The 6,377-nt window shown below is 33.3% G+C and overlaps 1 protein-coding gene across 1 annotated transcript in view; it reads right to left on the reverse strand.

Annotated features, from left to right (window-relative positions):
- LOC123524149 (uncharacterized) overlaps positions 1–6,377 on the reverse strand; it is a 43,374-nt gene extending 36,997 nt beyond the window's left edge. The window contains exon 1 of the mRNA XM_053539056.1: positions 6,353–6,377. The gene's annotated coding sequence lies outside the window, so the exon portion shown is untranslated. The remainder of the gene's footprint in view (positions 1–6,352) is intronic.

The following is a 6,377-nucleotide window of genomic DNA, read 5'->3' on the forward strand; positions in this document are numbered from 1 at the left end:
TGATACTACTGCTAATAGAAAATAATCCGCGTTTCTTGAGACCGACTGAATGCGACAAACGGCAAATATACAGACATGACGTACAAAAATCTGTTTTTATATTCATTAATGGTGGCGGCATTTTCATAAAAGTCAATCTTTGAGATACAAATGAGTTCTTTCATAACAGTAATTTATTCGGCAATGGTTAAAACTGTGTCGAACCCGTTTGCTGTATTGATTGTATAACATGTTATCTGGATTACTTCCCGTTCGTTTGTTCACAAGAATTTGACGTTATAGATTATTTGTAAGTTTTATGTAGTTAGATATCATAGAATCACGGTGCATATCCATATCGGCGGACTGTTTGCGAAATCTGCTATATCGGCGATTTCTTTGCGTCGGCATCGGCTATTCTTTGCTAAAACAATGTCCATGTCGGTATATATTTAAAGGAGGCGAAAAATCGAGCTGCCATCCATGATAATAGGTATGCTGCTTAAAAATAAGTAAAGCACGGAACATTAGAATGTCTTTACTATGTAATGTAGTGTTTACTTTTTAATTATCTGCGATTTTGCTCGCAAACTCGATGTAATTAGTTAATGGTGTACTGACATGGAACACTAGCCCGACCTTTTCCACAGTCGTTAACGATATCATACATATCAAGCGCTCTACTTGTATTCATTTTTCAATATTCTTCCAAAAAATACTGACAAATAGGCCAAAATGTAAATGGAATTATTCGAAACTCCTTATTTTCAGTTTTGTCGGGGCACCGGCGGTCTCTCTGCACACCAGTTTTTGATGCACAGGCAGGCTCTCTGCATTACGCACAGGCAGGCTGTATGCCAGTGACTATTTGGACACCTGTTGAATCGTCGTACTATGGACAAGGAAGACTGCTATCATTACATTCACTAAATAAGAATGTAAATTAACACATAGTAACATGTACTTTGAACTTCCCAAGTAGTTTATTCCTCGCTACTTCAGAAACACACAACTAACTTGCGCTGTAAAAAAACTGTAGATTTTCATAGTTATTTTTTAGATATGAGGTACAACTCTAATTAAACGTTTTTAAATAACCAGAACGTTCTTCGAACAGAAAGTACGTAGATTAAGTTAAAAAACTGTTCAAAATGGTCATATTACGAATTGGTCAAAAACGATGCCTAAACCGAACACAAATGGTGTTTTAAAGACACGTTACAAATAAGTAAGTAGGTTTCTTCTCTTCACGAGAGACAGAAATGAAAAAAAAAAATATGTATTTCCAGTCCAGTTAGTACAAATTTTACATTATTTCTAATGAGAATAAAACTTTATAAAGGGTTTAATTTTGGTACTATCCTTTTTTGAGGTAGACAAATATGTTTTTAACGCTTTATAAAGTTTTATTCTCATTGAGAATAATGTAAAATTTGTACTCATTGGACTGGAAATACATTTTTTTTTTCATTTCTGTCTCTCGTGAAGAGAAGAAATGTGTACTAACTTATTTCTAATGTGTCTTTAAATTCCCTTTGTGTTTTAGGCATCTTTCTTTTTACCAAGTTGTAATATGACCATTTTGAACAGTTTTTAACTTAATCTACGTACTTTCTGTTCGTCCACGTACTTTCTGTTCGAAGAACGTTCTGGTTCTGAGTGTTTCATCAAACCTGACAGTATCGAAATATTCTTTAAAATTTCTGTTTGTGTAGTGCTATGAACAGCCGATTTACACCAAGAAAAGCTATTTCGAAAAGTTGTTTGTCCTCTAAAATTTCTTTCACCAGTGTCGGTTTCAGTTGTTCTACGAGTGTAAAATTAAAGCTGCTTTTTTGTTTAGTTATTTTTATCTTTCTTCTGTTTTTTTTTTCAGATAACACAGACTGTGCAGGTTTTTGAAAATGGTAATTTGTTTTATTGTTAATAGGGTCGATATCGTAGGAAACACATGAGAATAAGTAATGTGTTTCCTATTTTTAACATTCATATTTGAAAAGCGTTTGAAACAGGGTACTGGGGGTAAAATGCCTTAATTATAAAGCTTTAGATTTAACCAAAGGTTAGTACGTGTTCCTCCGCGGTGTATTGATCATGAACGCAGGGAACTATTTATTGTCGCGGCGGCCCGGGTTCGATTATCATGTTTTTTTCTTGATTTCGCATTTTTAAAGATAGTTAAGAACAAAAGTTCATGTTTTATATTCATTATATGACGAAACGTCAATATAAAAGAAAGATTATTTAGCCAAAAACAAGTTGTCTGATTGGTTCAAATGATAATAGATAGGTGGAAGTAAAAATAGAGATTACTGGAAATTCGATTATACAGAAAAAACGAATTTGAATGGGTTGCCATAAAATATAACATTTAGAAAGATCGAGTACTTCAGTCATTAACCTGTTGATTAGTATGTGCTCGTTTACAGTGGCACATTGGGAAAATTAAAAAAACAAATAGGATGACTATAGAGTTCATGACACAGCATGAAGTAGATTTTAAGTTTACAATAGCAGTAAAAAATCATATTACAATTATTTGTGTTGTAAATCTCACCTGAACTGAGTCAGATATGCATCTGTTCAAGTATGCTAGTCGAGAAAGAGCTGAAAAACGACTGATGTAGAACAATCTTGGAAGAGGACCTTACAGTGATGTGTGGCTACCATGAAAAGGCCCCCCTTACTTGGACTCCAAGTTGTTATGTATTCTGGTCCTTGTCTATAGAAATAGGGTTCCGATTAAGCCAGTACTATGAGAGGTGAGGGGTGTTTCACTTTTCTTCGCGTTAATAGACTCGATCATACCGAGTCTGTAATTATTTTTGGTTGGTTGCGTTCTATGCTTTCAAAGGATCTTCTTACAGATTAAAATTTTTATTATTTATCCTAGGATCAAATGCGACATATAGGATAGCAAGCTTGTAAATACGGAATATAGTACCTGTTTTGTAAATGTCTTATTTGAAACGATCGGTGATAATAAATTGTCCTTGTTTAACGGACTAAAAAACACTATATGAGCCGTGCCATGAGAAAACCAACATAGTGGGTTTGCGACCAGCATGGATCCAGACCAGCCTGCGCATCCGCGCAGTCTGGTCAGGATCCATGCTGTTCGCTTTCAGAGCCTATAGCAAATTACAGAAACTGTTAGCGAACAGCAAGGATCCTGACCAGACTGCGCGGATGCGCAGGCTGGTCTGGATCCATGCTGGTCGCATACCCACTATGTTGTTTTTCTCATGGCACGGCTCATATTTATTCATGCAGTATATCTTTAGATATATAGCCACTGAAAAGCTGAGTTTTAGATCTAAGTCACGGTATAGGTATGAAATACATTGACGGACAACATACGGAATATGCCTTTGCCCCACAATCATTTAGAGACAATTACATGTATACATTTATGTATATACATGTATATTTATTTATATAAAGATACCATATTGATAAGGTTATCCTAAATAATCACTAGAGTTCAGCAGTTGGTTTTTGAGACATTCAATATCATTCATGGTACCTCTTCCTTCAAGGCTCTCAACCCCAAGAATTTAACTATTAAAAATTCTAACTCAAACATCTTTCTTTCCATATATATATCGTCGTTATCTTTCTTAAAGTTTGGGTAAATAACGACCATAAATTTAGTGTTAACATGCTGTTGAAATCTTGAATTGTATATCCCACAAGAGGTCATTCAATCTGTTTCATCAGCAAGGGCAATCGCGCACATCGCCTGGATGTCAAAACTGTTGCAGTTCCGACCTTTGTAGCATGATTGCAACAGGACGTCACAAAATGGTGCTGGAGTTGCTATGGTTGGTATGTCCATTTGACCATTACATAAATACCTATTTTTTGCAATTGTTGTTATGTTCATTGTACCATTTAAAATATTGTACCATTTAAAATAGTATTATACACTATTTTTGAAGTTTCGTTTTCAGAATGCACGATGAAACTGATTGAACTATCACAATCACGTGTATAAGTAATATTTGAACCCTTGAAAGTATACAATACTGAAGATTTGCATACAGTTATGAATAATGGTGAAGCTACAGTTGTAATAGAAAAACGCATACGTCATTATGTATAAATTCAATTTCTTCAGTCATTAGGATTAAATTTCTATGGCTGAATGAAAAAAGGCTGAACCCCCTTCTTAGTTTCCTTCTGTCCGCGAATATAAGTATGTGCGAAAACAAAGCTGGCTTTTAGTCGTTTTAATGGTAATTTAGATAAATCACTAACCATGTGTTTAATAGTTCACTAGGTATGACGGTCAAACTCCTGTCGAAGATATATACGAGGAATCTTTCAAAATCTGCCACACTTAATTTACCCGTCATACAAAACTTTTTTACTATGATAAAATAATTATGTAAAATAAGAACTGACTTTTAAGATCGGTCGTAGAAATTTAGCGGTGTGAACGGCTACAGAAGCTGGTAATCGCGGAAAATCAAAAAACTTTCTTGTCTCATATTTCAAAGAGTAGTAGTATTAGAAACTTGATTTTTTTTTCATATTTTCATTAAGATATAAATACCTATTGCTTGCAGTGATTATACTCTAAATATCTTTTTAAATTCCTTAATTGTCGTCAGCTTGTGCAATTTTAGTAATTAGCACTGCATTCAACTGTGAAACACAAGGTGCCTTTTTAGATCAGAAAATATTGTTTTGGACTTAATTACAACTATGGCTGATTTTTGGCTTAAAAAAGTTGTATAATACGCATACAATTAAAATTCTAAAACGTTGGATACGTCAGTTTAACATTATTTTATATATTAATGCAGCGGATTACATGCAATACAGGTTATTAATCCGCTTCCTTTTTCAATACATATGGACAATGATGTTAAGGAATAACTCATTAAATATCGGCTTGGAAAATTAATGTATATTATATGGAAAAAAAAGAAAAAACAATGTTTATTAAATTAATTGTTGGAAAACATGTGGATAAATTATGCTTCTTTTTGTGACACTGCCTTTTGTTAGCTGTCAATATTGTATAGATACCGTAACGCTTAACATATAATTAATGCATAGAATTGTTCTTATTTTCGTCGATATCTTTTCTATTACTGTTACGAATTCAAGTATTTTAGATTTGATGCTTCTATCACTTTAACAATTAATCATGTTACTTCTGTCCATAATTCAGCGGTACCATAATGGGAGTAAAGTAGGCCTAGAATAAAGACTTCCAGTGTGTGTAGAGCGGTTTTACCAAAGTAATGCTAATGTTCATGTACATGTTTCTATGGAAACCCGATGCGCCATGTCAATTGCCAATTGCTAGATATCTGATATCAATGCTTAATGCCAAACACCTTATGCAAAATGTTTTGAAAACGAAATGACATTTATAAAGTACTATTGAAGGCTATTGCGCCATGCTAATTGCCAAATGCTAAACATTTGAGGATTCTTTCAAAGTATCTGCCACACTTGCTCCCATCATAAAAAAACCTTTTTACTATAATAATTCAATTGAGTAAAATAAGAACTGACTTTTAAGACCGGTCGAAGAAATGAAGCGGTGTGCGTTACCATGGCAACAGTTAATGAAACTGGCCACGTTCGGAATTCAGATTTCAAAAAAGTGATTTTAAACTAACACTACTGAATGTTTTTCAGAGAAACTTGACATACGGTATTATAACATCAGCACACATGACATGGAATTAACAATGACCAAGATTTGCGGCGCACGTACGAAATTACATAGTTGGCACGTGCATAATTATTATTTTGTTTTTTGCAAGGATTTCTTCTTTAAAATTAGATTTAAAGCTTTATTTGATGTTACTGCTAATTTTTCTTGCTACAATCTCTATTAAAACTAATAGAAAAGAATATCATAATAAAATTGTTTCCCAGTCCAGTTGTCTTTTCTTTCACATTTGATCAAAGCGCACTTAAAAATATTAACCGGCCTCTTTAAAATCAAAAATATTTATTTCAAAGGATGCACGCTTTATTTCTATACATCAATTATATTTGTTCTTGTATTTTGGTAGATATTGCAAAACGATCACTTGCTGGCTAAGATCATTTTGCTTGTTATAGTGTTATCGCTTCAAAAATTGTATTTAAACAGTAAAATAGAACGTAAATCGCATGCCTATTATATCAAAGTACGGTTTCCATAGAAATGAATTGATAATTAGTTATTTATTTGGAAAAACTAAGCAATTAACTCTTGAGACCTTATTTTCAGTGCTATACATCATTTCAATGATATAAAAACACACATATATATAGCCATAAAATATAACATGTCTTCTTACTAAAAATGAAAAAAAAATATATTGAGATGTTAGGTTACATATATTAAAAAAAAAAATCCAACCTGTCTGAAAACATCACCCTCTGAA

This window comes from Mercenaria mercenaria, chromosome 3 (assembly GCF_021730395.1).
Source record: "Mercenaria mercenaria strain notata chromosome 3, MADL_Memer_1, whole genome shotgun sequence".
Classification (NCBI taxonomy): Eukaryota; Metazoa; Mollusca; class Bivalvia; order Venerida; family Veneridae; genus Mercenaria; species Mercenaria mercenaria.